The sequence below is a fragment of the Diceros bicornis genome, chromosome X (genome assembly GCF_020826845.1).
Source record: "Diceros bicornis minor isolate mBicDic1 chromosome X, mDicBic1.mat.cur, whole genome shotgun sequence".
Classification (NCBI taxonomy): domain Eukaryota; kingdom Metazoa; phylum Chordata; class Mammalia; order Perissodactyla; family Rhinocerotidae; genus Diceros; species Diceros bicornis.
Window position 1 is genome coordinate 115,917,152 of NC_080781.1, and position 6,000 is coordinate 115,923,151.

The window sequence follows — 6,000 nt, forward strand, 5'->3', positions numbered from 1 at the left end:
AGTGTGCCTGGGGTTCTGGTCTGGAGGCAGGAAAGTAGCCTTACCCCCACAACTTAGCTGGGCATTGCCCTAGTTGGGGCTTTCTGAGTTGGCTCTGCCACCTCAGACATTCTCTACATAGGCCCTGAGGCTCACTGGGGTATCCTTTGAAATATAGGTGGAGGCAGCCATGTCTTCATGGCTTGTGAATTCTGCTGGCTTGCAGAGACAGCACCTGGCTGATGATGCCAAGGTTTACCACCTGTGCCCTCTGGAGGGGCACCCACCTCAGCCTGCACCACACCTGGGCCCACTGGAGCTGCACCTGGGGCTGCTGAGGAGCTCTGGAATGCTGAAAGCTGAGCCTTGAAATCATTCTTCCCCCTAGGCCCTTGCACTCTGGGCCTGAGATGGGAGGGGCCATCCCCAGTGATTTTTGAATTGCTTTCAGGGTCATTCTTCCATTGTCTTGGACAGTAGGTTCTATGTTCTGTTGAGATGGTCAATCTGTACTAATTTCCTCATCAAATTTGGCTATATCCTCTGTATTCTCTCCCAAATAAGCTTTCTCATTTCTTTCAATATGGATAGGCCAAGAATTTTCCAAAATTTTAAATTCTGCTTCCTTTTTGATTACCATTCCATCTTTAAGTCATTTCTCTCTTCTCACATTATATTATAAGCATTCAAGAGAAGCCAAGCCACACCTTCAACAATGTGCTTAGGTATTTCTTCAGCCAAATATCCAATTTTAACACTCACAAGTTCTACCTTCCACAAAACACTAAGACATGAACACAAGTCAGTCAAGCTTGATACCAGCTCAAGACAAGGTTGACATAAGGGAAGCCATATCATAGAAGAGAAACTCTATTGTAGTTTTGAAGGACCTCTGACTAACTCACCCAGCTGGATATGCACCCTCCAGAAGATCTAACTGCTCTGCAGATTTTGCAACCCCTGCTTGTGCATGTACCTCCCTGCTCCAATAAGATGATAACTGTGTTCTTTTGACTTCCTCAGGAATGTGATGACCCCCAGACAGTCTATGCTGATAGCCATCATCAATGAAAACTGAAAGATCTGGTGTGGTGACTCCCAGTCTGTAACACCAGAGGGTCAACATTCCTAACCCCTTCCCCTATACCCCATTGGCCTATATAACTGCTGTAAGATTTTGTGCCCCCTTAGGATGGTCCTTTTGGATGTGGGTCAGCTATCTTCCCTCTTGCTAGCAAGCTGTAATAAAATGCCATTTCTCTGCTACTATCTTGCCTCTTGAAGATTGGCTTTTGTCTTGCGGCAAGCAGATCATGCCATTTGTGTGGTAACAAGCTCTTTACCACTTTATAACAAGGATCGCCTTTCCTCCAGTTCCCAATATGTTCCACATTTCCCTCTGAGACTTCAACAGAATACCTTTACCGTCCATACGTTCACCGACATTCTGTTCACGACCACGTAGGTATTCTCTAAGAAGATTGGGGCTTCCTCTATAGCTCTCCTTCTCTCTTTGAGCCCTCAGCAGAATCGCCCTTAATGATCCCTTCATGGCAATGTAAGCTTGTTCTAGCATGCACTTCAAAACTTCCAGCCTCTACCCATTACACAGTTCCAAAGCCACTTCCACATTTTTAGGTATTTGTTAAAGCAGTACTCCACTCTCAGTACCAATTTTCCGTCTTAATTTGTTTGGCTGCTATAACAAAAATACTATAAATTGGGTAGCTTATAAATAATAAACATTTATTTCTCACAGTTCTAGAGGCTAGAAGTCCAAGATCAAAGAACTGACAGGTTCAGCATCCGGTGGGGACAACTTCCTGGTTAGTAGATGGTGGTAACTTTTGGCCATGTCCTCACATGGCAGAAGAGGCTAGAGATCTCTCTGGAGCCTCTTTTATAAGGGTGCTGCCAAATAATAAACAGACATCTCATTAAATTGGAGTCAGGAAGCCAAAGGTGGGAGCTCTTACACCCCACATGGATAGCAGAGCCCAAGAGGAAGATGAAAGACTTTCTCTTCTTGACTGTCAAGAAGCTCAGCCAATGAGAGGCTATCATAACTCAGCCAATGAAAAGCCACTACATCTCAAACTCTTTATTTACAATAGCACTCCCAACCTCCTCTTTCCCTCTATGAAAGTTTCTCCACTCCTGATGCTGGGAGACTAACACATGGCTTGCCATGATTGCAGACCCCAAATTGCAATTCTTTGCTGATCCCAAATAAACCCACTTTTGCCAGAAAAACAACTGGCTATTTGTTTAAAGTCAACAGCACTAATCCCATTCATAAGAGCTATACCCTCATGACATAATCACCACCTAATACCATCACCTCGAGGGTTAGGACTTCAACATACAAATTTTAGGGGGACACAAACATTCAGACCATAGTGTTTCCAAATATATACGCAGGTTCTTTACCCACCACACAAGAGGGGCCAAATAAAAACTGGAATGCCAGACTGATGGATAGGAAAGGGTTTTTATTTTGGGTGACATCAGTATTTATTTGGCCCCTCTTGTATGGTGGGTAAAGAACCTATGTATGTGTTTGGAAACAATTTGGCAAGCCAACCAGGAGGCTCTTTGCCTATGGCTCCACAGCTCCAAGCTGACTGAGATTTCCTAGGAAGCTGTCCAATAACTGCCTAGGTGATTTGCCCTAGGGAGTGTTCCCAGTACTTTCAGTCTGAGCCAGCACCTCTGGCCCTAGGCACATTTTCTTATGGCAAGGCAACAGGCTCTAGATTTCTTTGTTTGTTTTTGCTTCTGGTGAGTCCATGGACTCAATCTGGAATAGGGTAAGTTGCCCCAAGGACACTCATAAACTCCTTTCCCCTCCATCTGGGGTCCTTTCCATTTGTGGAGGGGCCATCTGGGCATGCATTCGGACTGGGAACAGTTGTAGGACTTTTCACCCTAAATCTGGGAACTGGTTCACTGGTGTCTGGTTTTTCTGTGTCTGGATCTGTGTGTCTATCCATCTCTGTGTATTAGAATAGGAAACGTGCTGTCTGTACCCAAGCAGAGCCACTTGGGCTGATTCTGAATAGATGGTCTAATTATAGTTATAAGCCAATGTCTAAAAAAGGGATGATCTTATTTTGTAACACTACATGGCCACAATATCTTTTAGACACTTGAGAGAAAATGGCCAAACAATGGATCCTTAAGTTGGAAAAATTTTTAGGGAGCTCTCATTATAAACAGCTGTTTTATTGGTAGCTATGAAAAGACGAACTTAAAAGGAAAATACAATGATTAGTCTTAAGAGCTAAATCAAACATGGAGTCTCAGCTTCTTCTCATGGTCTTACAGATGCTGATGAAAACATTAAGTTAACGAAAAAATAAAAGAAAGCTGAGGTGAAATAAAGGGACTCTTTTTAACAAGGTGGAATTTTTTTTGTGTGTGTGTAAGGAAGACCAGCCCTGAGCTAACATCCATTGCCAATCATCCTCTTTTTGCTGAGAAAGATTGGCCCTGAGCTAACATCCATGCCCATCTCCCTCTACTTCCTCTACTTTTTATGGGATGCCGCCACAGCATGGCTTGACAAGCGGTGTGTAGGTGTGCACCCTGGATCCAAACCTGCAAACCCCAGGCCACCACAGTGGAATGTGCACACTTAACTGCTATACCACTGGGCCAGCCCCACAAGGTAGAAATTTTTAAAGGAGTTTTTAAAAATAATAATAATAATAATAATAATAATAATAAGGTAAATAAGACAGTGGGTTAAATCAGACAAATAGTAAAGGGGGAAAAACAAAAATAAATCAGAAAGAGAAGAGTCACAAGACTCATCCCAACAGGATGGAAAGTTAGTTACTTACATAGCTAGTTGTTTACATAAGTTCAATAAGAATCTGTTCTCCTTATAACAGGACAGAATTGAAAACATTGGTTATATTACCAAGGCTTTGACTGGAATATTTGAGGAAAACATACAAACTCAGATATGACAAGACAACTTTTGAGGAATAAAGGTTGACTTTCTGAAATAAAGCCACTTGGAAATTTTGGCCTGGTACCTTGTCTACAACATTTCCAGCAACCCTTGCTGGGTGAGTAAGGAATGTCAATTATCTGGTAGGTGCAATGAACCTCAAAATGTTTTGGGGAACCTCGAGAAGAGAGGAATTCATCCAAATCTGTAGGTATTATAGGCAAGTCTGATGACAAAGGCCTTGGCTGGGCTTTCTTGGCCTCAAGAGGCCTTTAAATTTCAATCTGAGATTCCTTATAAAAAGTTCCAGCAAAGAAGATTTAAAAAAGCCTATACCATCAATCATTATTCTTGCTGTACTTATATAAATAATTGGGTCAAGCTTTTGAAACTAGACTTATTTTACAAACCAATGAGTCTTAACTTGGCTATCTCTGGTAAAAATGAGGGTGATTTTAGAGAGAAAAATTATATTTCAGTAAAAACTATAGTACACTTTTGTGGATATTAGATTCTAGTCCTGTTATTTGTCTTGAGGTTTTTGTTATATCTGTTAACTGGACTGGATCATGAATTCTTCTGGTCTCCTAAAATATCTGGCTGCAAATCTCCAAACTAACATTTTCAGTTTTTTTCCATCATTTTGATTTGGAATCATTGAGAACTGAGACTACCCTTTTTCCTGAAGTCCTGCAAACTGAAGCTGGACATCTTGATATAAACTTAAGAAAGATTCATGCCTGTTGCTGTGTAAGCCACTTAGAAAGGTACCTGAATACCCAATGACATCATCAGAGACATTTCAAATTGCAAAAGATGCTTTGACTCTGACTTCTAGAAATCTTGATTGGCTGCACCCTGGGCTCAGGAACTAACTTATAATTAATACTTTTTTCTATTTGTTTGTCTAGAAATACTTCTTATTAAACACCTGGTTACTTGCTTACACAATAGAGGCCTAACTTTGGGAGCCCACCTCCATCATCACCTTACTAAGAGACTGGTTCTATGAGATGGATCAACCTATGCCTTTTATCTGCAGGTATCCCCAGAGGTACCAGGTCCAAACTGGTTTTCAGGACTGTTTTCTTGGATTCCCCAAGGGATTAAGTCTATTTTTCAGGGACTGTTAAAATTTGGGTTGTCTATACTTTTTATCCTTCTGTCAGATACTTAACGTGCCTTTAGATGTTGTTCCAAAACTGTTGAACAAGGTACAAAAGTTCTAATAATACTAAATGTCAACCTGAAGCTGGGAACAAGAAAATATTTCCAAATAAGTGCAAAGCAATCTCATTCCTCTAATAGATCTATGCCCCAATTCAGCAGGAAGTAGCTAGATTGATAGTTGCCCCAAATCCCTCAAGATTGAGGAATGAACATAAAATATGGAGGAATTGATGCCAGTCCTAATATTAGTTCCCCTACATTAAACCCAGCATATATGGGGTGAAAACCAAAAGCTCTCATCCCCTTTCCCTGCTTCTTTTAGCTACATTCATATGTAAATGTTTTTTTTTTAAGCTTTGTATCCCTGAACTTCACAAGGTAAATAGAAGTTACAAATTGTTAAAAGCCCAGGTGGCCTCACACTGGGCTTATACTGAAGTTTTGGCTAGTCATGGGTCTTCTGAAGTTTTATTACAGTGAACCTGATATCCAGAAAATATCAAGAAGCAGAAGCTTCCCAGAGCCCAACTCCTTGGCTTCCTGGTGACAGAATCCACCATCTACCACAGATGCAGACAGCCAAGGACACCCAACTGCTAATTCCCTTATCTCACAATGCACCTCCCTGCAAGTAGCCTCACAAGGCCAAACGCAAGCTGGTGGAAAAGCACTGACCAGCAAGGCCACAGGCTCCTGCTCCCTACTAGCAGCTGCATTCCTCATGACCTTTAAAACACTTTTCCTCCCCTCTTTCGGGGAGATGGGATGAATTTGAGGGCTCACTCCTATCTCTTGGCTGATGTCACCTGAAATTAAAACCCTTTCCTTACCATAAGCCTAGTGTTCCAGTTTTTATTTGGACTCTCTTGTGTGGAGGGTGAAGAACATGTGTG

The 6,000-nt window shown here is 41.8% G+C and overlaps 1 long non-coding RNA gene across 4 annotated transcripts in view; it reads left to right on the forward strand.

Moving 5' to 3' along the window:
- Window positions 1-5,490, forward strand: part of LOC131401411 (uncharacterized) — a 209,347-nt gene extending 203,857 nt beyond the window's left edge. For all 4 annotated transcript variants that reach the window (XR_009217670.1, XR_009217673.1, XR_009217671.1 and 1 more), the window contains one exon: window positions 3,876-5,490. This is a non-coding gene — a long non-coding RNA (uncharacterized LOC131401411). The remainder of the gene's footprint in view (window positions 1-3,875) is intronic.
- Window positions 5,491-6,000: the final 510 nt, after the last annotated feature.